This window comes from Dromaius novaehollandiae, chromosome W (genome assembly GCF_036370855.1).
Source record: "Dromaius novaehollandiae isolate bDroNov1 chromosome W, bDroNov1.hap1, whole genome shotgun sequence".
NCBI classification, from domain to species: Eukaryota; Metazoa; Chordata; class Aves; order Casuariiformes; family Dromaiidae; genus Dromaius; species Dromaius novaehollandiae.
The window spans coordinates 34,365,876-34,390,728 of record NC_088130.1 but is presented as its reverse complement, the minus strand read 5'-3'; the positions used below and the strand labels follow the sequence as shown (position 1 = coordinate 34,390,728).

General features: G+C 38.7%; 2 long non-coding RNA genes across 6 annotated transcripts in view; one reads left to right on the top strand and one right to left on the bottom strand.

Annotated features, from left to right (window-relative positions):
• LOC112980283 (uncharacterized) overlaps positions 1-24,853 on the top strand; it is a 490,482-nt gene that overhangs the window by 237,539 nt on the left and 228,090 nt on the right. The gene's annotated exons all lie outside the window — the stretch shown is intronic.
• Positions 655-24,853, bottom strand: part of LOC135324415 (uncharacterized) — a 41,128-nt gene continuing 16,929 nt past the window's right edge. The window contains exons 2-3 of the long non-coding RNA XR_010385799.1: positions 23,025-23,126; positions 655-843 (exon numbers count right to left, since the gene is read on the bottom strand). This is a non-coding gene — a long non-coding RNA (uncharacterized LOC135324415). The remainder of the gene's footprint in view (positions 844-23,024; positions 23,127-24,853) is intronic.

Below are 24,853 nucleotides of genomic sequence, written 5' to 3'. Positions count from 1 at the left end.
AAGTAGTACTTCTGCATCAATGCCGTAATATTTTTTGTGTGTTATGAAAGGACTTCAGAAATCTCCTGAACAGAAAATCATTCATAATTTAATATGTCCTAGTTTTGTGCAACTTGAGCATTTTGCCATTTTCGTTCACTTTAAAAACGTCTAATAGCTGTAGATTTAATTTTTTTCATTAATGTATTCAACTCATACATCTGTTCACAACACAACAGATGATAAAAAAAGAAAAAAGAGAAATTCCTTATGCTATACATGGATCAGCAGGTAACTGGGATTCTGGTCAGTATGTTCTGAATAGTTATCCTTTGTTCTTCAAAAGGCCAAAGTATGTTTTTTGCTTTTTTTTTTTTTTTAATAAAATCAACTTAGCTTTCAAATGCTTATACTGACCGAATCAAACCTCTGTGGCAGTTTACTATCTCTGTGGGTGGCATATTCAAGGACATAGATGTGCAGATTTAAAGAAACCTTTTTTGACTTAACAGGATAGATGCAAAAGGAAAATTTCCAAATTACAGATTATGTTGCTAAAGGTCCCCTAAAGAATACCTTGAAAACAAAACTGCCTGTCTTCTGCAAGTCTGTCTATCTTAAACTCTGTGTTTTACTACACTTTGACATATCATAACCAAAAGCATTTTTGTTCTCTGCTACTTCTGTTGCATTTTCTCACACATCTCCTCATTGCTCCATCTTATTATTTTACCATACTAGTCCAGAAAGTAAGTTTTTGAGTCTTCTCTTGAATGACAAGGGCTGCATGATGCAATCTTGTGAAATAAATGCTCGCCAGTATCCAGATGCCTCGGCCATAGGCAGTGGTCTCAGAACAGATGCCTGTAAGGAGGGAAAGCATTAACGGGACAGAGCAGCCAAAATATGATGCTAGTGTGCAGCAAAGCAGCAAAAATCTAATAGGTATTAGGATTTCTCAGATCCTTCTACCATATGTGGGAGAAAGAATATATATAGAAAGAGGCAGTTTGCATGGTATTTTTTACAGCTCCTACTCCAACATCTGCCAAGATGTCTTCTCTACAATTTTCAAATCTTTTTCTCTCTGAATGTTTTTTTTTCCTAAAGTCCAGAACCATATCAACTCTTAAAAATACAAGTTTACATGAATTTATATTTTCCTGTGCTTTGGAAAAAGATATTTAAAATTATTTTAGGCAAGAAACAAAATTTCAAACTGTGGCCTCAGCTTTTAATCATCAGAAAGTCTAATCAAAATATTTAAAATTAAGATGTTTTAGTTTGAGCAATTTGAGTAATTAAATGGATATTGCTTTGAGCAATACAAAGGTATGACTAGTCTAACTTCTTGCCAACACCAGGATTATTGTCAGTTTGGATTTGGATGGACTTAAAAAATGAAGGTCATGTGATACCATTTAGTGGTTTTAATGTAATCTGAACTGTAACTACAAACTTGCATAACTTCTCTGTGGGTAAAGAGGTAGATGTGTTTAGATACTCATGGTCATATGAAAAGAATGCTGTCTGTGAAAATGTGTACTGTGCGCAAATGAAGAGGAGGAGGAAAAGGTAAAGTCTCTGTCTCTAAGGATTCTCTGACCAGATGACTAAAAAAAGGATTCCTGGCAGCTGATAAACAGACAGTCAAATGTTCTTGAAAGGAGTCATTGATTCTCTCTTTGGAACATGTGTACATATACGTACACCTCTCACCCCCATTTAGATGGATGAAAACCAGCCTATAGAGAATTTTCATAAAATCAGACAGTATAACACATCATAATTTCCATCTTTATTTGAAATCTGCTAAGAAACTGTTTTTTCCTTCCCCTTTTTATGACTGTGTTATATAATTCTGTCTTTCAAGTTAATTTATTTCATGTCTGCATTTATGAAGGATATTTTGGGTATGGCCAAATGTTATATTTAGGGAGCTAATTTAGTAATTTGATCAAGCGAGATGGCCAAAACATGCTTCTCACATACTGCAAATTGGGGATTATTATGGAGTATCATTAAGGAGATCATTATCCTTAAAACCATCTGGATAATGTTTGGCATCAGTAAAAATGGAAGACGAGTTCATGGGATGTTCAAGAAGAGATATAAATTATTGTGAGTCACAATTTTAAACTAACATTTTCAATACAGGACCAATGCCAGCTGCATTAGTCCATATTGTACAATTCTGACTATTGTGTGGGAAACATCAGAGGACTCGGTAGAAGACACGGAATAGTGTGAAGTTTAACAGGGTGAGTTATAAACAAAGATGCTATAGTGTGCCATAGCACAGAAGAAGACAGTAAGGGAGCAACATATAACTTATTGCACAGGGTATCATAGTATGCAAGCCAGTACTCTTTTTGACTGGAGATAATTTGAACCGGAGAGCATTGATTTGAGGTTATATCAATGATCTTTTTTTTTTTTTTTCCTACCCCAAGGCCCCATGCTTGAGATTAGCCTATAATGTTACTAAGTGAATCTAACATGGATGAATACTTTGCCAACAGCATTGGACCCACAAGAGTTGTTTCACTTTTCTGGATTGCTTTGCACCTCTTCCTTCTTTTGTCCCTAGTAGCGTAAGTGGGAAGTGTGGTTAGCCTGCAACGCCTGGGGTAGCCCCCTAATGCAGGGTGCCCAGCTGCTTAGTTACAGCAACTGAACACTCCTGCTGGAGCACTACAAATGCAAGCACCAGGAAACAGGAACTGGCTCAGAGTATTATCCGTAGATGGAGATGACTGGGAAAAAACCCAATGAAATAGTCTGCTTCCTACTTATTTCTTATATCAGAAGAAACCCCTAACAGCATCACATGCAAGACAAGAGCTGGAGACAGGTGTAGCTGTGCCAGGTATCGCTGCTAAAAGACGAGACCAAGATGAGCTGATCTGTCAGCAGCAACTGCCATAGGAGGTCTGACCATAGGGAAGGCAGTCAGTTAGACTGCAGAGCTGAGGGGGTGAGTATCCATGGCTTTCCGGTGGCTCTATTGAAAAGTCAATGGTACTGATTATATTCTGGGTTCCTGCCTAAGGCAGGGCCCAACTAAAGATGATGTTTCAGGGGCAGGCCAGAATCTTTATGGAGCTGGTGCCAGGGGATAATTGCTGAGATCCTGATTACAGGCTGATCTCCCTGAATTACGGATTTGCTGCAGTGCAAGGATTGTCTCCAGACGTGGGCTGATGCATAAAAACACAGTGATGTGAGCAATTGCTATGTGAGCAGCTGGCAGACCACCAGCAGCTGGTATTAGGAAGGACTGGGGGTACACTGAAAGCTCAAGATTGTAGCCCAGACATGTGGTATAAGGCAACTGTGTTCCAAGTGAACGTTACTATTCTCACAACAAATCAGTGGCTGAGGATGATCCTAAAATGCTTTTGTATGTTAAACACGGTTGTCCAGACGAAGCCCTGTCGTGTGTGCTTGACCTGACTGGGATTGGGGCACCTGATAAATATGTATGCTAGGCTCACCTACTGTACCATTTTTTGAAGAGATTGTGCTTTCGCCTTGAGGTGGGAAGGTGGTGGATGAAGAGATCCAAACCCACAAAGTCCAGGGCATGTGTGGTATGTTACAAGACTGCCCTTATACATGTTTTGATAATGAGGATTTGCTCAAAACAGAGATGTAACTTGCACTAGTTGACAGTATTGGTTCTTCTCAATGAACAAAGAGTTTTGATGTCAAAGTCTCAGCATGAACAAAAACAGCTCAACAGGGGGAAATGATTCAGAAGATTCATACAGACTATATATGTGTGTGATAACATTAAACTGCATCCAGTGGTGTCTACTGACACCCAAACAGTTCTATACTTCCTTAACCATGAAATTACTGTAAAACATCATCTTAGGATACAGCGGGGGAATACATAAACGGCTGCTTGATTTTTTGCATTATTTATTTTAAGCCTGAATACAGTTCTGAGTTCTGAGTATTGTTCGGAGAACAGTTCATTCCTCTAATGATGCAGCTCTGTTTATAGTAGTGTCTAAGAAAACATGGAGGGATGACTATGCTACTAGGGGAGTATATTCCTGTGTGACTCTTCTGACAGATAAAAGGAAAAGAGCTCAGGGAAGAGTAACTAGGGAAAAAATCTATTACAGGAGCAAGCCTGAGCGTAGAGGAGGCTCAAAACATCAACGATCTGCCGTTAGGGCAGGAGCTATTGTGTCTTGCTGGGGACTTTGACTTAGAACAAGAATCAATGTCTTAAAGTGGATTTTAGAGAGGGAAGGAGGGATATGTATCCCAATCGGTCGGACTGTTGCCTACCTTTGTTACACAGAAAGGACTGCTTTGTTTCTGAAGGACTTCCAAATCAGAGAAACCACCATGCAACTACTAGTGCCTCTTCTTGGCATCCTCACCAAAATTAACTCTGAAGTTGTCCTGGCAGGGCTTCTGCGAAACAAACAGAGGGGCCAGGAGCTTACTAGCACTTACTAGCACCAGAAGGAACTGGCTTGCTGCTCCAGTACGGGATGTCCACGAAAGCTGTCTCTGACCTTGAGTGAGTAGTAGTTACCTATCAAAGGGATCAGCTCCCACAAATACTGCAGGCAATGGATGTCTGTGCCAGATGCGCTGCCTGTAGACCTGATTTACTAGATCAGGACCAATGAATTTTTTTAGGGTAATCTCCTACTTCTGCTTCTCCTACTTCTGTTCTTCTTGGTGACTCCACCAGGGGATACACTCACTTCATGATGGTTTTAGACGCTGGAAGGGATGTGACCATTTTGTATGTTTTAGACTTCGCAAGTTCATTTTAGTTTATTCAAAGTTTGCTCACTTGAAACACACTGTATCCTACCATACTAATACGCAATAATGAGTAGTTGGTAAGTAGACTGCAAGAAAACAATTGACTAGATTTGCTGGTCTGCTGAGTGGCATTAAACTAACAGGAACCAGCTCATAGAAAAATCGCTCAATAAAGGGGAAATATCCAGTGACAGAAAGCTGTTCCTCTGACTCTGGTATAAGAAAAAGGAAAAGGTTCATCAGGACAGCTGGTGGAAGAAGCCAGAGGACAGGAACAAGGCCAAGTTCAACAAATAAAGGTCTATATGTTTAAGCTTATCAGTTCTGCTCTAGAGATGAGCAAAGTTTAATGTCTCTGTCTTATCTCCCAGACAGTCCACTATCCTTTTTTTCTGAAAGGAGCACAGTAAAATTGTTCAGAAGATTTAGTTAAATTATCTTAGCATAGCAGTCATCATCTCTGGGGTATCTATTAGCCTAGCAGCAGCATAGTTCAGCTCCACCATACTGGTGTCACCATGTTTCTTGTTAATTTCTGTATGTTTGTTTAAAACACGCAGTGGAAGTTGCTGCTCAGTTGATGAGGCAGTAGTTTGCTTTAGTATGAGAACCCAAAATTTCATTCTCATTTTTAATCTCTTTTCTTTCTGCCTTGTTTACAAGAGTTAGTGTCTTGGGGTCGGCTTTTGTGCCTGTGAAAATTGCTAAGCCTTTTTTTATCCAGTGAAGTCCTGGGGGGCTGCTGAAAGTATAGTCCATAGTCACTGACCTTCAAAGAATGTGCTTTGTCTGAAAACAGCATTGCATCAAGGGAAAAGGTTTCTGGAGTCTACAATGACTTTAGTTCATTACCATCAATATCAGTTTGTAATTTATGTGCTGAATTTGTGCAAACAGCTTAAAAGAAAATTGCTTTGATCAGCATGGTCTAATGCACTGTTCTGCTGTGTCTTGGTTAGTCATTTACAGAAAAGTGGAAGGGCCATAGATACCCCAACACATTTACTTTCAAGTGCTCAGTAGTTCACAAAACAGGAAAAATACTCAGTTTTTATTTGGTGCAAAGCATTGACAAAGATCCGCTTCAGTTGATGTTTCTGTTCCAGATGCCTTGGTCTTGTAATGGAAGGCATTGGTTTAGTCCTTGATTTTTAAATTCTAAATCCTAATAATAATCTGATCATCTTTCAGGATCTTAGTTATCCCTTACAAATTACAAGATTCAATTGTCAGCCTCTTATGAGTCTTAATCCCTTCTTCATATCCTCAGAGATTTATTTTCACATGTAGTTTAATAATCCTCCAAGACCTGCCTTACAGTGATATAATAATTTTATAAAGCCTGAACATATTAAACTTCAGAATGAGTCACTGGCAAAAGTAAGGCTACTTTCTGATTACCTTCCCTTTAACAGCACTCACTCCTTTCAAATAAAGTGAATTTATTCCAGTAGTCTTCTGAATTTCCAGAGAGCTTCACTTCTGTTCAAACCTACATCTGACTGTTGCATGCTTACACCTTGATTCATTTTAAAATCTGTTTATTCTGGGTGCCATGTTTATTTCTTAAATACTTTGGGATGAAGTACTTGACAGAAATCTGCTTTATTAAGATCTCCTATTCAAGGAAATAAAAACTGCCTTTTACTGCCATGTATTAATGCTATTAATGATTTAATCATGTTATTAATAATTTAGTTGACAAATTAGATCCAATCCCATGACCTTACTGTTTCAACCACATACCAGTCAGTGAACAAATTCTGTTATCCAAAAGAGTTTATATCTTCTTAACTTCAGTTATTCATAAGATTTTGAGAAACATACAGTTTCACACCCTCATTTTCTAAAACAATGTAAGGAAGGTGTCAGAGGCTCTCAAAACCCCTTCTGAGATGACAAGGCTTGAGAGCATTGAAGGACTGGTGGGTTCACAGAGCAAAATTCAAGATGATGCCATCAGAACACCTTGTTGGTTTAAAGGCTTTGCATCAGTGACTTACATTCCACTGTTAAGGCTTCAATGAATAGTGTCACTAGACTGGTCCTGTCATTGCTGTGATGGGTTACTGGAGCTCGACTACATGCTAGCAAATGCATTTCTGTCCAAGGAAGGGAGAAGTGGTTTTTTTCCATAAAGATGCATTTAAAGCAACATTAAATGGCATCACGACCACTTTTGCTCAAAAGCAACATTTCAGCAGTGTGACAAAGGACTTGCATCAGCAAGCAGTTCAGAGCAGATTACATAGTATGTAGTCAGTCTCCTGTATGGTACAATACACATTCCCGTTATGTTCAAGTGTAATGAATGCCCTAATATACGGTTGCAAAAATTCTGAGGCTTGGTGAGCTCTACTGAAGATACTGCTTCCCAACAGATTATGAATGACAAGGTTAGTTTGCTCCATTTGTCCAAGAAAGACTCAAGAGTTCCCCGAAGTCTTAATGAAATTTACTTAAAATTTCTCTAAGACTAGGAGAGTTGTTTCATGTACATTAGAAATTTGGGGAGGCTGGGAATATACTGAGAACTTCTTTCCTTGTTTTAGTTCCCAATCTAGAGAGATGCATCAAAGAAAAAGTGAACTCATTTGCCATGAACATAGAGTTTGGGCACTACATGAAGTCAGCTTATAGATAATATATGTCTCACCAAAATGAAGCAAGTCACTTCTTTACTGTGGGTTGCATGACAGGAATAACTGAAACCCTTTGAAATAACGTTTTCCAGAGTCCACTCCTGAATGGAACACCTGTGTAAGACTAAACTTATCTTAGCTTCTCTGCTTATACTTTTTTCCCTTTCACCAGTTCCTCCTAGGAAATTACTTGCTAACACTAATGGAAAAGGATGAACTTTAGGCACTTAAATGAAAAAACATTGCAGAGAATATTGGAATTCCCTTGTGTTTACGGATTACAATGCAGCCTGATAATTTATCAACTATTATCATTTAACTACCAGGATATAAAGTCAGCCAGAGTTTTCTATCACTTGGATGCATATATGTAATATTTAATCAGTATGGCAAGGAAAGCTGAATTTTATTTACCCAAATAGTAGAAATTAAGAGAGTTTTCATGAAAACTTTGAATTAAACAAAATCTTATATCAGAGTGACTAGACAAAGAAGAAAAGCTTTAGACAATACATTAATACAACTGCTAATAGAGTGTTATTAGGATACATCTTTGAGGGAGCTTTTGAGATGGCATGGAAATACATGACTGATTAGACATATTTTGTTCACAGGGAAAAACACATTCCATAGTTATATAGAACACTGATGCTGACAAAATTATTCAAATTTTGGGATACTTTGGGAAGGTGTTACCTCTTCAGGGAGTAAACATTGAAATTAGCCAAGCAAGAAGGGGCTGTTGTAAATAAATTAATGCAGGTATGTAAGAGTGTTTTTAAAAAGGCTACAGGAAGACCTTGTGGGAAGTTTCATATGAGAAAAAAGTGTCATTACCACTCAATTTTTGTGAACAAGGGGCAGAGTTTAGGTTGTGCATTCAACCTTAGTTGTGCTGTTTCTTGATTTTGAGTGCCTCAGTATGCATCTTTAATACATAAGAATGAACATTTTCCTCTAGCAGAGGATATCAGGGAAAATGCACAGGGTCGTGCTGCATATTGCTTATGCTGGAGGGCATCCAGACGGCAAACTGCTGTGCACTCCTATCACAGTGTAATTGCAATTTAATTGTTTCTGTACAAGCAATTTAACTTTTAGCCAGAGTGTTACTTTCTGGCCTACTAAGCAGCTCCACAGAATCTGTTTTACAGCACTGTTCTGACCTTAGAACTAAGGCAAAATGATTTCTGATCTACACAGGTGGCTAATTTCTCTTCTTTCACATGCATGCTGCTATAGCCAGGCCACTTTGTTCCGAAGCAGAAGTAAAGATTGTCTCCATCAGTGAGCATAAAAACTGTCTCCTCTGCAAAGAATTCCTTCATTAGTAGCTGCTTAGGGAGATACGTATTTTTCACGAATAAGTATTTACTTTTAATATTGCCTAATGCTTCTGTGAATAATGCCTGCTTTATAGAGTCTCAGCTATGAATTTAACAGTAAAGCTGGGTGCGCTGGGGAAATGTGCTGTGTGAGTAAGTTCACTCTTATTTTTGTTTTGAAAAGAGCTCAGAATTAGAGGGGATTAGGTGACGCAATGGATTAGCACATTTTTCTTTCTCCTTCTTAGAAAATAAGCCTTAGGTTCACCTCACACACATAAATATTCTTATTTAGACTGAGCTCATATGCTCGTAAATGTTTATGAGTGTGACACATTAACACAAATAACCCTAATTTTGCAAAGCTTTCCCTTAAATTTGTGAGGGAGGTGAGGGGAGCAAATCAACCACAGTTCGTAGGCGGACGCGAACAAAAATAAAGGCCATGAGATTAATAGAAACCATCTTCCTGCCTCAGCAGAAGTAAGATAGATCTGTGTGATCCCTACAGAGAACCAACTGCATAGAGCTCACCTGGAACAAAAAAAGAAACAAGTTTGTGAGACTCTTCACACCTTCCAGGGTTTCTGGCTTAGCATCCAGAGAGTGCCCAACCTCTGAAGTTCGCTGGTGATCTCATGCCACGTTTCACCCCTTTTGCAGCAGGACTGCAGGGCTCGGGGTGCTGCTCTGAGGAGATACTGGAGGTAGCACTAAACGACCAGCCATAGGGGGGTCAAATTCACAGTTTCTCTTTTCACTCAGACAAACTGTAAGCACTTTACACAGCGGCAACTTAGGAGGCTATTGCCTACCGACTGAGGCGTTAGTTACCAGCTGCAGGCTGGGACGGTGGCCTCCACACGCTCCCATGTGCCATCCACGCGCTGACATGGCGGAGCTGGCTGGCTCTCCGGACATATCGCCCCGGCTGTCCCTGCGTCGGGGGGCTGCTGCTGCTGAAAACCTGCCGGCCGGCAGCCATTGCTAAGGGCTGACGGTGTCGGGATTTAGATTTAGAGTTTGCCTTTTTAGTCTTAGAAGGTTGCTAGCTGAATGCAGAACTGAGCATGGAGGATGATTTTTCTCACAGTTTGTGTCTTTTTGTGAGAACATGTGCGTGTCAGGAGAAGGACTGCTGAGCCTGGTCGCAGGGCCTGGGCACGGCTGTGCTGCGAGTACTGACCAGCCTGAGTACCAGCCTGCCTCCCTCCTGGTGCATAGGAGAGAGGGCTGTGGGAATGGTAAAGGATAGATGCATGGTGCAACAAGGCTCTACTGTAAATGGTTTTCCTATATCCTGTAAATGGTTCCTTAAAGAATTTCTTTTGGTTTGTTGAGCAGAGCAGCTTCTCCTCAGCTATGGTTTGTGCAAGGACTGAGCAGATGGGATTTGGACAGTTGCAAAGGAGCTGACAGCTCCTCCACTCCTCTAATCCCAAATCAAGTTTATGATTTTTGCTGAGTGTTTGACTTGAGCGAAATTCATGGCTGTAATTTTATTTCGGGCACCCTCATTTGCATTTATTTTATTTGGAAGCTATAGCAGCTCTGTGAGCTAAGCCTGACAGTACAGTGCCAAGCCTGCAAAGGTTCACAGGTTTAACCTTCAAGTCCCACAGAAATAATAGTACAAAGTGTGTGCATAAAGTATGCGAGGAAGCATGATTTTGTGTTATTGTACTGTCATGTTTTTCAGTTAGGCAGATATTAGTTTAAGCATCTGGTGACTAGTTCCAGCTGGTGTAAATTAACTAAAAAGGTGTGGTAAATAAGAGATAAAATAAAATGAATTTGCTCCTTAAAGATACCAAACCCTTGATTTACACAAAAGTCTTACAGAATCTTCAGCAGATGGATATGGATTGAGTCCATATTTTTAAAATTATTAAGATTTCCTGGAAAAATGATGAAGATCATTCTGCTGTACTTGCAGTAAATTACATCATGTTAGTAGGTTAGAAATCACTTTGTGTGTGGTGTGGTAAAAGGTAAAAATTGATATTCGTCATTGAAAAAACAGCAACTGATAGATGTTGACAACTTTTTCTAAAGTCAGCTAAGAAAAGACCAGGGTACCAAAGGGGGAAAAAAAAGTCCCCCTATCAAAGCCCTTGTGTATATCTGCGATGAATTCCTTGTCATCTACATTCTCGTATCTGTAAGCCTTGCAGCCAGGGACCCCTGTTCAGGTCCCATGTGCCTCTACTTTGAAAGGGTTCCTCTCATAACCAGGCTTCTGCCAGGGTGCAGGTGTGTAGAATAATAAGGGGCCTTTGCAGTATAATTTCAGTGGAAGAACAGTTCTGCTACAACTGTTTTAAAATGAGTGAAGTATTGTATTTGCAAAGCGGCATCCAACAAATCCTTACAGTTAAATTCAACACAGATAATTATACCAAGGAAATAAAGCCAGTGTTCAGAATCCAGTGTTAGAATACACCTTACTACGTAATTATTGACTTTGTAGTTTCCAGTCTAGGTCATAGAAGCTGCGTGGTGTTGTTTAACGTGACAGACCTATGGGACCTCAATATTTCAACCAGTGTGATCCTGTCATAGTGCTGGCTTGCCTGTAATCCAGTAGATAATTACACAAAACCAGTTTATGACCCTGCGCAGCACAAACAGGAACAAATCAGAACAGGACAGAAGTGGGCCATTGCCTAAAAAACCCACACAGAATCTCTTTTCTTTCTATAATTTCATAAAGAAAGGTGAACAGATGATCAAAGGGCCTACATACATATTTGGGTTAACACTGAAGGAAAAGCTCCCTAGGGAGAGAGGGATAGAGTATTTCCATGTTGTTACCAGGGAGAGCTGAACCAAATGTGTTTCCGTCTGAGAGCTTGTTCAGTGGTCTGTGACTGCTCAGGCCATCTGCTACGGATGAGTTGTGTAGTCCAGGCAGTGGATGCAAGGTTAGTGCTTCTAAATGGTTCTGGGTTGCAACCAATACTCTTATCCCCCAAGGAGAATAAGATGGCACAAAGGTAAGCTTTCTCACAGTGTCTCCCAGCATGTCTTCATCATTAGTCAGAGGGGAAAATGAACTGGCCCCTGCTGAATAAACGTGACACTTGCACATTGTTAAACTTCGGAGCATGAATAGCTGTTTCCCAATGAAATATTTTCTTGATCAGCATTGGCTGGTCAGAGCCTAGACATCAAGAAGGTAATAGTGAGCAGGCACAGAGGCCTGACAAATCCAGGTTGTGACAAACAAGTTTTTTGGTCAAGCCGTTTTTACATAGAAAGCCCTGTCTCATTTAAACAAAGCCTCCGAACTGGCATTGATTGCAAGAGAGACAGCATGGCACTGGGAAAGAGGCAGTTTATCAAATGGTGATGTCTGAAATTTTTAAAGCTTTTTAAGTTGAAACCAAGACTTTGAATGCCATTAGAAAGCGATCAGTACCGCAGAGCGTAGAGCGGTGCTGGTGTGTGCTTTCGGCACGGCACGCTTGTACGCAGAGGAGAGCGTTGCTGTTCTAGCTTCACACTCTGAATGGCCTCAGTGTGTATAACCTCACGGCATGCAGAGTGCATTACAGTAATCTAACTAGGAAGTGCCAGAGGACATTTAAAATCTTTTCCTGTCCTCCTTTAAACAAGAAAGAGTGCTATATTTGTCTACGTACACAGGCTATAGATTTTAAAATAGCTGAGTTCCTTCCTGGGCAAAAGCAAAAAAAAGGTACAACAGATTTATTGGTTAACCAGCAGATTTTTCTTCTCTTTGTCATTCTCTTACTAGCTATATGTCTGTTCTCTGTACAGGATGGTATAGTAAGTGCTTTTGGTGTACATATAAATAGATTAGCTTTTGCATAAAGGCCTGAATATGTAAAACTCTTTGCTAGACACTTGTTCAAGCAACTATTGGTGATATAAATGTTCAAAGAAAATTGAACAGAAAAGGACAGAAATATGCTAAAATCAAGAGTCAGATTTAGCTAGCATGTCCATGAATATTTTTTCCTCTATGTCCTCTTCCTTTTCAGAAGCTCTGGGCTGAGGTTTTATTCCTCTACTGGCTTGACCAGATGGCCATAAAATGTCCTTACAATATTTGAAGGCTGCCAATTAGATCTGCAGGGACAAGTTTGCATCCTTGTTTTTTAACTTCAGTATGAGATGGCTGCTCAGCTGAAATAGCAGTCATCTTTTGGATGACTAGAGCAAAGCAGATCTTTCTGTGTGTGGCAGTACAGGCAGATGACTCAGAAAGAAAAAAAGGAAACTGGAAATTCCAGAGAACGCTGCTTTTTTCATACTTTGAGCTCAAGCATTCTGCCCTGTTTGGTTTTAGTGTTTGTCTGTCAGATGCTTCTGACATTACTGTGGACATATTTTACCTTACATCTTCATTAATAAAAGAAAAAGCAAACTGAGGAAGGAAAAGGTGAAGTTATTTCTCACATCCAAAATATAGACTCTCTCTGAAAGATATAGCATATAACCCATAACTACAGTCTGCCATCTCTGAGCTTTCATACACAAGACCATTTTTTCCCTGTGACTCACAAAATTACCAGGAGGTAAAGAAAAAAGTGATGCTAACTTGAACTGAGCTTTCTGAGCCAAAAATTGCAATCTAATAAATACATCTGCTGAGCCACATTGGTACTCCTTGACGTTGCATAATGCTTGCAATAATCACTTAACGAAGAGGATATACTAGTCTGCTTATTACTAATGGCTTGTGTGTGTTTGTATGTGCAAGTGTTGCACAGGTTAATTGTTGATTTTAAAGTATTTGAGTTATTCTTCTTCTATGACTACCCATTAGGTGTTTAATGTTTTACAAACACATAATTGAATTTCCCCTCTTGTTTACTTATTCAACTTTCAATGTCACCAAGAGGAATTCTCCATTAAATTGCTTTAGTTATACTGAATGAAGTTATAGTTTTGTGTTACTGAAACTGGCACATTTAAATTATCATCATCAGCTTTAAAATTCATATCTTTGTTTAAATCTTAAACATTAAAATATTTAATTTCTTTTCCTTACAAATGTTCCAGAACTTAGCTCCTTGTGTTTCCCATATCCACATTGACTGAGTACAACTATTTGCAAAGGTGTTTTCTCATCACCTAAGATAACATATAAACAATGGATTTAGAGCCAATATTTGACCTACTAGTACCAACTGTAAACCTGCCACAAGAGAATTAGCTCTGCAGGAACAAAGGACCAACAAATAAGGACTGATGCTACACTGACACATAACTTTCTCCTGTTAACTCAATTGCATGGTATAGGTTTATATGTAATTTTTGAATGAGTCTGATATAGCTTTGGCAGTGAAACTGGTAGGGATCTGAAGGGGAGTTTTTGTGCTTGAAGCTTATATCCGGAGGACTCTTAGTTCATGATACATAGTTTCAGTTACTCTGGATCATGAGGAAATTTTCCCTGGATTCCAGCAAAGTTCTGGGCATTTCTTTAAGAGACTTCCTATTCCTTATATCCTGTTTTGGTTTTCACAGTGTATCAATAAGCAATCACTATGCAGCATGGCAATTTACTACCTCATGTAGCCCAGCAGATTCAGTGATCTCTGTAAGATTACCCAGCAGACATCAGCAACAATAACTGAGTGATCCTGCAAGATGTTTCATTCATATAGTTAAAATTTATATTACGATACGTATGGCTGTACCTGCTTTCTAGTGCTTGACATGGCAATCTAAACAACATCCTTTTAATGACTTTTTAAAAAGGAAAAAAAATTAAAGGCAAGCATGCACTTCCTTTTCATGTCATCAGCGAAGACTGAACCCTGAATGACAAACATGTCTGCATAAATAATTGCTTATCTTTGAGACTATTTTTACTGGCAGGAGGAGACTGCTCTAATCCTAGAGATGGAAAAGGAGTCAAATTCTGGTCATATTAATTTTTCCTCCCTCACACTCCAGAAGTTGTAAGAATTTGATTTGCAAGGAGAGCAGTGACAATGAAGGAGGAAAGGCTTAAATATTCTTAGTGTTGTCTCTTAGTGTGATTTCTGATGCTGCAAGGAAGGGAAATGGATTCTTCTCACTCCTGTTGCTTGAGGTACCTAGACTGAGGAGGACCATGTGGTAGTGCAAAGAGCCCAGATATTTCCTGCAGCTGCCATCTGCTGATTTCTTATGTTGGTAATGCTGGGGGATTCCTTTCATAAAAATGAGGGCAGGAGGGAGGGAAGAAACAAACCCCTGCTGTAATACAGGTATTTCTTTTCCAAGGATTTGGAAGTCAGAGGATCCGTTCAAAAACCTAGCATGACAATTAATATTCTGGGTCTTATCCCCAGTATCATGTCCTAGCCAAAGGATGTTATAATCCAGAATAATCTTATTGAGACTTCCATCCCAATTTCTTACTAAGAAATGTGTGGCTTTGTTGATACAATCTTTTTGAAGAAATTTAAACTTTTCTGATGAAAAATAAAAATTATGATGAAAAATTTTCATCAAAATTCTTCTGAACACTTCAGGATTTGAAAATAAATCGAGAGGTATTGGTTTTGAATGTATTTTTAGTATTCTAACAAAAACACGTATCATGTATAGTGTGCGTGTTGCACATAATTTACATGCTGTCATGCCCTCAGTGTGGAGTTCCCATTCTAGCCTATCTCCCATCTCCCTCCCTTTCACACTTCCCCACCGTGCCTAGGAAAGGTCCAACCAGACTTTTGTAGCTAGCTTTCATTCCACTTCAATTTAATAATTTAATGAAATACTTGGATCATGTAAGGGTGGATTAGCACTTAATATTACTCTGTATTGTGGCTGGATATAAATCTCAAATCGTGTCTCTACCCTCTCCTGTGGGTCATTCTCGAAGGCACAAGGAGTAAGAGGACTGACATGGGAGCACGGAATAAGTCCAGAGGGGACAAATAGTGCTCGCAGTGGCTGTCAGCATGGTAAAAGGCATTCAGCTGCCCACTCCCCTCTTGTACCTCACTCTGCTAGACCAGCGTAACACGGTGAATACGCAGCAAGGCTCCATTAAATTCTGTAGTCTCTTGGTCTCTTTGCTGCTTGTTAGTTTTTATATTATAGTTACATTTGCAACTCTGTACACCTATGCTGATAGGATCAAGCTCTTTCAGTGATAATGGAGCACAGTTACAAATTAGATTTGCACAACACTCAAGAAGGAAAAATGACCCGGAGCAAGCACTAAGCAGTGCTCACGATGGCAAAAAATCCAGTCACAACTGGGTTCAGGGTTTGCGCAGCAAGCTTCTTTTAAATTGCATTGAAGGAGGCTATCTGCAGTGCCCATAAAGAAGAGAGAGATGGACTAAGGAAATTTCCTGTAATTTCCAGGCCTTGGGATTGAAGGGGTATCACGTTCTTTTTTTCCCCTCCTCCTATCTCTGGGAATTTTTCAGAAGAGGATATGTAATTTGTGGGTGGCCTGTAAGAATCTTTTTTCCCCCCAGCTTTTAAAAAATTCTCTGCTCGAACCTCGGTTTTGCTTCCATTCATTATTGACAGCAATTTACCCTTGCGTTTTGTTGCAAAGCCATATCGAAGGAGTGCTCCCTTCATCATACTCATGCATGGTTTAATATGAAGGCTGTGTCAGGAAGCTGTTTGTCAGACACCCTGTTAAGGGATATTGTTAAAGCAATCAAAGCCATTAGAGGTAAAATTATTCTCCCTCAGCCAGTACCCACACACAGGGAGGTGACATCCACTGCCTTAAAAAGCTGCCAGGCTTTTTAGCTTTTAGAGTATAAATATCTCCTTCTCTTTTAGACTCATTTTCTAATCTTTACTTATGAAACTGTTGTTATTTTATCCATGTATTAAAATGCTGCTTTAAGCACTTATTGCAGAACTAAAATAACTTACAAATGCATAGCCTACTTCATTATGTATGTTTACTTCAACAACAACGGTCTTTGTCAGAGCTTTATTTATAATGCTCTGTTAAATTCATCGTAGTGTCCTGTTTCACTGACCTTGTACTGAAAGGTGCAAGGGAGGAAAAGTTTTATGAAACTTTGGAAACATTTGTTAATCGTTCGGCATAAGTGTTTAGTATATTAAAAGGAGTTATGTGCTCTTTCTACCTGCAATTTAAATGGCTCAGGACTCCAAATTGCCTCTAGCTGTGATACTGGTATGCTGCATTTCTGAGGCTAGTGTTCCAGAAGAAGGTAATGTCAAAATGGGAAGAGCGTTTTATGAAAAAAAAAGGCTCTAATAAAGGAATGAATACAAGAGAGATGAAGAATAAGGATATTAATGTCAGGGTGCAGAATCTAATTTTAAAGCATGGATCTGAGGTGCCTCACAAGAGCAAGGACAGAAGTGGGCATTGGGGGAGCAGGAACACCCTCATCTGCCTTTAGAGCAAAGCTGACAGCTCAATGAACTACTCCGCGAGAGGCCTGTTTCACAACCGATTTAAGGAAATCTGAGACTGTGCTGCTGCCCAAAATTGCAGTTTCATCTACTGTAGCACTGTCTCACATGTAACAGTGCTAGAAACTGCATGGTCAAATGGAGAGTTGCTTAAGCTCATATGTTATATATATATTTCTTATTCTTCAGGTGTATCAGCTAACTAACTGAATTGACCAAGGCCAAGGCTGCACAATTATCAGTGCTGATACCAGGGAGCAGCCAGAGACAGGGAGAAAACAGTGCCCCTATTTTAACAGCAAAATGATCTTAAATTGACTTATGCTGATTATGAGACTGCAGCCTTCTTTTAGAGTTATAACTGAGGAACAAATTAGGCCAAGTATTAATCTCTCTGTGAGGTAAATAAATGATGTAGGTGTGTTTTTATATGGATGAGGTGTATGTGTGTAGCTATATGTATGTATCTATAGATTCATAGAATATTTGTGTATAAATGAATATGCACACACAGATAAACACATATATATAGAAAAAAGTCTCTTTAAAAAAAAAATTCACCCATTCTCTTTTAAAGGATGTTTACCTTTTATTAAATAGACCAGGACTAACTTCAAGCAACAGAAAGGGTAGTTTTAAATCCTATTACATCCAAAACAGTGGCGTCATCATGAAAAGTGGTAGTGAAATACTGTTGCTAAGTTGGCTTTGACCTCAGATAAACCACAGTTTACAGAACAATGCATCTTGATTATTACTATTGGGCATTAATACTTTTTTCCATGGTGCATTAGGCACAATCCACATATACGAGTAGATAAATACGTCTCAGACAAAAACTAGAAAGCAAGAGAAAGTGCAGCAGTAAAGCGTCAGAGTATTCTATATATGTGAGATCCATAAGTGCAGAGACAATAGAAAGCAGAGGCATACATTTTTATTAAGAATTTATTCTAAAGGAGAGAAAAAGAGAGATGAGCATGGAGAAGGTACATGCTGATCATCCTTTCAGCTATCTTGGCAGCAATCACACCTCTGCTTGTATGGGCAAATAGTTCCACTGAACTCAATAAAACTATATATGCAAAACTATGGTATATAGCTCTATAAACTGTTTCAAGATCTTGCAAATAAACAGATTTTATGCAGGTTGTCCTGTGTCCCTGTGCAAGCCTTATGCATATATATTTATGTAGAGCTAGATAATAAGAAAATAGTTTCTTGTTCTGTGCTGTCACCTATTTGGGCAGATTTTTGTAGAAATCCATGAACAGAAGAGTTCATTGATCTGAATCAAGGTGGAGGTTAAGGTTGTAGGAGACTGTACGACTGAGCATACTGCAAAACTGGACAACAACAGGGTCAATAAAGGGTGGGATTTTGATACAGCTTGCAGTTCTTTGGAGCTCTCTGTTTCATCATTTTAATGAGCTTTGTGCATTTGAAAAATCTGCATATGTGTCTTTGATTGGCCACAGTTTAATATTATTTTACATGTACTCTATCACTTGAGATAAGGTATTACACATATTTGCAGGTCCCTGTTCCACAGTTTTCATACTTCTCTTGCACATCAGATTGGATTCATGCTGTCATACGAGAGAGAAAACAAAGAAGAATCAGGCCCTTGATTTATGACCTCTGTGCTTTAGAGCACCATCAAGGTAATAAAGTATTTGAGCATTACATGAGAATAGATGGGGGGTTTCCACAGAAAAGTATCTCTTGAGGTGGGAAAACTTGTGTGGACTGTTCTACGTGTTTGACACTCATTTATCATGGATAGCATGCATCACTGATGACTAAATGCATTACATACCTACATTCCTCTTTAGTGACTCAGTTGCACGGAAGTATCAAATCTCACCATAAATTTTCTTTTCCTTCCTAAACCTGAGGCTCCTTAATAAATGTTAGGATTTTACACCCTGAAAAAATCAATGACTGAGATGCTGAAAGGGTTTGTAATGAAATGTGTGGGTTCCGTTTCTTTAGTAGGTTTGAATGGCTACATTTATCTAAAATCTGTTTGATGCCTAAAGCACCTGTGTGTTTAATTTGCCCTTTGTGTAAATTTAGGAAAAAGGCATAGAAAAAAATCACACTTGTTATATTTTCTGGAGTTCTTCTATGAAGATGGATTCTGTGTCTGCCTTGGTGGTTATTCACACCATCTAAGGCATTATTGCAGAGGATCCCGGAGCATTCTCAACCCAGTTCAATGCAGAAATCTTGTATGGCCCTATAGAATACCACTCTAAGGCTCCTGAAGCATTTAGCTGACTTGCTTTATGGATGAAACTCTATTATTACACTCAACATCAGTGGGACTTAAGGTCATGCTTTTCTGGATTTGATGGGAAAAAATGATTCTGTGGGCAGTTGACTGCTCGAGTTTAATATGTTAAACACATTTACCTTCAGTATACAACCAGATTATTAATACACTTATACAAAGCACCTTTTTTCCTGCAAGTTTGAATCTTGACTTTGAAATTAAAATCTTAGAAAAAACAAACATAGCTAATTTTATTTGTTTGCCCAGGCTATATATGATACTACCATTTCAGGGGAAAATGAGCTAGCTCACTCTCATTATTTTTAGGGAAACCGAACTAGAAATCAATGTCAAGCTTGGATAATTATACTCTTTAGAGTTGCCAACACATTTTGCTGGCTGCAGAAATTAGAAGCCAGTGGAATGACTTACTATAAAACTACTTATGTGAGTAAACATCTGAACACTATCAGTTCAAAGGCTAATATGGGAATACTGAGGACTGAGTACACTTTCACCAACAAGTATCTGTGATGAGTACCATCAATAAATAGTAATATTTTTCAGGTAATTTTGAAATTTTCTATTGTTTCTAAATCCTTATTTAGAGGCTTGGAAAGAAAAAAAAAGTTTATATTTAGCAATAATGGATATGATTTCCTCTCATGTATGGTAGAAATCAGCATAACTGCATGACCTGCCTTTTCATTAGACACTAATGATTATCAACATCATAGCAAATACAAACTGTTCTAAAAATGGGGATTGATGATTTCTACTGGTGCATGAGCATCACCCATCTATAAAAATGTTTGAATTTTTATTGTAATAAAAGAATTAAGTACCCATAATTATATAGATAGATGCATTATAAAATATAGTAAAAAACTACGGTCTTGATCAGGTCTTAACTTTTTCTTTGAAACTGCATTGATTAAAATGCTGAGTTTTGTATATATGTGTGTGTGTATATATATGTATGTGTGTGTGTGGCAGGATATGCACGCACATATATATGCATATGTATGCCCATAGTCTTACCTAAAATTTTTATTTCTGTACCTATCCCTTTCCATCTTTTGCCTTGTTTGAAGGAATAGGTCGGAATCAACAGGACCTACAAATTGTTTAAGAGCTTTAAAAATGAGCGGTGTTTTCATAACGTATTCTCCGTCATATTCTGTGAGATATAGTCAAAACACTTCCATTCTACTGTGAATACCGTAAAATCCTCAGTGTGAACTCCTAGCCTTATATGGCATTATTAGACATTATTGTGGCCTTTTCCAGCCTGGATCCTTTTTTCAGATGATTTATCCTTGCCTTTCCTTATGGAAAGCCATGGTACTGTAGCTTTTGCAAACTCTTGCTTATTATCATGTCTTCTATTGCTGCCTGTGTGTAACGATTTGATCATATGATTTCATTCCATAAATAATGGGCAAGGGCCATCGTAAGCCTGTCAGAGTAGCCAAGAGCTTGTGGGTGCTGTACAAACACAGAAGGAATTTGTGCCTTGCAAAGTGTGTAAGATCTCCGTGCACTCCCTAGTTAAAACAGTCTATGTTGTAAAAACACACCAGCAGATACACTTCGAAGCGGTGGCCTGAAGGCTGGGCCTCAGGAACCCGTGCTTTAAGGTGCTGCTGAAATGACATGCTCTATCTCTGCACAGCTCCCACCCCGGACAGCCACGGGGAGGGACAGCACTGCCTACAGACACAGGATTTGTCGCTGTCCTGTGGCTGGGCTCCCTCAGGCAGTGTGCCCTGCTTTTGTTGGAAGAGCCACAATGCCCTACAGGTCTTGTCATGAGATTTGCTTTTCCTTAAAATTTCCTTGCATCAGAAAAACGGAACATTCTGACATATAGGTAAATATAACCCAAAGATTAATAATTGTCAATTCTGAGATTATAGTATTGTAAATATCTTTTTAATTTAGTATATAAATACTGTAAATCTTTGTGCTAATAAAAGTTTAAGAAGATCGGTGTAATTTCTTTTCTTTATTATGACTTTGACCACATGTTTTTAAAAGCATGGTTGCAGGACTGGGAGCATAATAAAAATGTGTCATTCTCCGTATCCTAGCTGCTCATGCCAGGCTTATATTGACTGAAATACAACAAGAAAGTGAAGCAAAAACACCTCTTTCTTTGTTTTCAGTTGGAGGTTTGTGATCGTTCAGCAGACTAATCTGTTACAAAATCCATGTTCTTAAATTGACTTATTGGGTTGGAAAGAAAATGTAGAGGTGTGAGGTGTTATAAATTAGGTAATAAGCTTTTGAAAAATTTCTGGAGTTTGATAAAACATTTTCAGAAGCTTTGGGACATAAAAAACCAGGCAGTGTTCTGAAAATGAATTTAGTGCAATTTAAAACATGTTGATTCATTTAACTTAGAAAAAGAATTTGTATTGTTCTTGCTCAGGGAAATTACATAGTTCGCCTCTTTAGAAATGGAAGAATTATGAAAAGAAATAACTGACAAACCTTGTTATAGGAATTCTTGGTTTTCCAGAGAGAGATTCACAGAAAGTTCTGTTTCCCCATGCGTAATTATTCCCTTGTTGGGAATAAAAATACTCATGCTCCCAGATGCAGATATGGGCCAGTTCTCTTCATGAGTTATTCAGTATCTATCTGAATATGTTGAATCAGTCAGAAAGCACAGAATCAGTATGTGCAGTGCCAAAATATGGAGATGATGAATAATTTTCCTAACCTTTCTACATGTGATCAGACTCTGATTAAAAACATACCACAATGCTTGGAGAAGGTCGGTTCGTGGCTGTGCAGCGCTTTTGGTGCTGCACAAAAGCAGAACCATGGTTATGTACATTGGTAGGAGAAGGTACTGTGACGTGTTTGCAGTTCTAATATCATGATTATGATGAAGAAATAACAATTATTGAGTACTAAAAGTAGTTTGGTAGTAGCTTTATCACTGATGCTAAGCTGTCAAACATCTGGACCTGCTATTATCAGTTGTCTAGAAGCCTCATACTCTGGCATGTCTTCCTGTTCACAGCTGCACAATATATTTATTAGTGAAGCAATTAGTCTTTAGGAAACTCTGGAATACATTGCTGTAGCACAGTATCTCACTATTGGCTTCCCTAAGAAAATCTGTCCTCAGAGAAGAGAGTTGTATTGGGAGCCAGTTGCTTATCGATGGTCTGGGCGCTGGACACCTGACAATTCTATTCAAAAAAAGAAGTTGTCCACTGTAAAGATAACGGAGAAAGGCATATTGGGGCCAGTTTGTGACTGTGGCACTTCCACAGAACTAACCTTTTGCTGTGCCAAATCCAACGTTTAACCTTTCACGTTACCTGCATGCACATACCAAAGTCTATGGCTGTTAAAATGTACATAAATATTCCCCACAAAACCAAAAGATAACCTTGAATTTTATGCCCTCTTCTCTGTTCCCAGGTATAGATAAGAAAGGAAGAACTACATATGTTAGATGTCAATCCCGTATCTTAATATTTTGGAAGATAATTAGAAAGTAATAAATACATTTTGAGTTTGGTATGTAACACGCTCAGTTCTGTGTCATTGTTATAAAAGGAAAAGCGAAATATTTTAAAGGTTTAAGGTTATTCTCACCTTATCTTCCATTTTGGCTTCCAGGCAGGTGGCTTTGTGTGTGCAGGCATGAAACAGAAGAGTTTCCCCTTTGTTTAGAAGTGCTTTCAGCTACGGTCACACCTGAAGGAGCAGAGATACCAATGATGAGTTTCCATCTGTATGCTGTGCCACAGAGGACGTTGTCTGTCAAAATTATTCTCATTGAGTAGCTGGATGAGAACAATGCGGGCAACAATTGGCTAAAAATTGAAACAGTTGAGGGGTTTGAAAATACAGAGATATTATGCAGAAAATAAGAATTGCTATATGAAGACAGCACAGCTGTGTACATTGAAGGTGAACTTATTAATAGCTGGAGGAAATTAAAAGATTTCATTTCTCCTGTAGACTCAGTGCCTACTAGCTTCCTAGGAGATAGGAATAGAAGCATACTACAGGGCAAGTTTTCAGCCCTTCTAGAAAATCTCGTTGTTTCTAATCCAAAGGACTTAATGTCATTAAATCATTTGAATTTACTGTAGGGAACATTTTTATTGTACAATCTACAGGGGTAAATTAATTGAGCAATGAAGCATCACAGTTCTGCAGGTGAGACAATCTAGTGATAACTGCACCCCGAGGGCATATGCTATAGCTGGGTGTCCCTGCTTCTCTCAGGACGGTGATTGCCTTCTGCGAAAAAGTAGAATTACCTCCTGTGTAGTCTAATGTTTTAATGAGATTTGTCTAGTTCGAAAATATAAATGTATCAACTCATCTGCATACTGGGTGAGAATAAGCAGATTGCAGCAAAGCACGAAATTGCCTTTCCTGATTGGCATTCCAAATAGCATATATTTTGTGTTGTTTAAAATATATTTTAATAATTCAGGTTGTTGGCTTCCAGATTAAGCATTATTTTTAAGGGAACTGTTTTGGTTGAGGAGTTTTACAGAAGCTAGCAAGACAAGTATCATATAATACAGCTCAATCATGCCTTTGTTTTATTGCCATGTATACTGTGTTTGTGGTTAATGCCTCCATATCTTTTGTGCTTGTGAAATGTCTTGAGATGAAAGAATACTTCTTTAGATATGCCTTTCTGGTACCTTCTCCTTTCCTTTTCCCTATTTGTCCCTTGATTATAAACTCAGAGTAAAATGTCTTTCATAAGTTGTGGCATTCATCTGAAAATATACTCAAAGTACTTTTCTATTAAAATTTTGGATATCGTTTCTCCCACGAAGATTCGATCCTGTAACAGTTGCTGCTGTGGTGATCTGTTACAGGCACACCACACCAGTGAGGCACAGCTTTGCCAGTATTTTCCTATTAAACATTGTCAAAATCCTGCCAGTATGAAGCTGTAGCAAAGATACACATCAGAGTCATAGTTAAAAAAAGAATTTGGGGGAGTGGCAGGGAGCGGAGTGGGCCAAAAAAGTCCAGGTTGTTTTCACTGTGAAATGATTTTCAAATCCTGCTGTAATTTAAACTTTTTGGATTGGCTGGCACTGACCTTGCTTCCATTTAGATAATGCTTTGCAGTGTACTGTGTATAATGAATGGTGTACAGTGTTTTTCCTACTTTTATGTATAAATTCCATCTCCTAACAGTAATATGTAATAAGACGCTCTTGGCAGGGCATTTTGAGCAGATTATTGCATTTCTTGGGTGGTTAAGTTGCTCAACTTTCTGCTTCTTGCCTTATAACGCTGCTGAAAGTGTGCTATAATCACCCAGAAATGCACTGCCTGTCATGTTTTATTGCTTAATTGAAATACATACACATCCGAAAAAGCACTAATTATACAGAGATTTCTAAAGGCAATTTACCATTCTGGATAGCTTCTTTGGAGCACTCTTA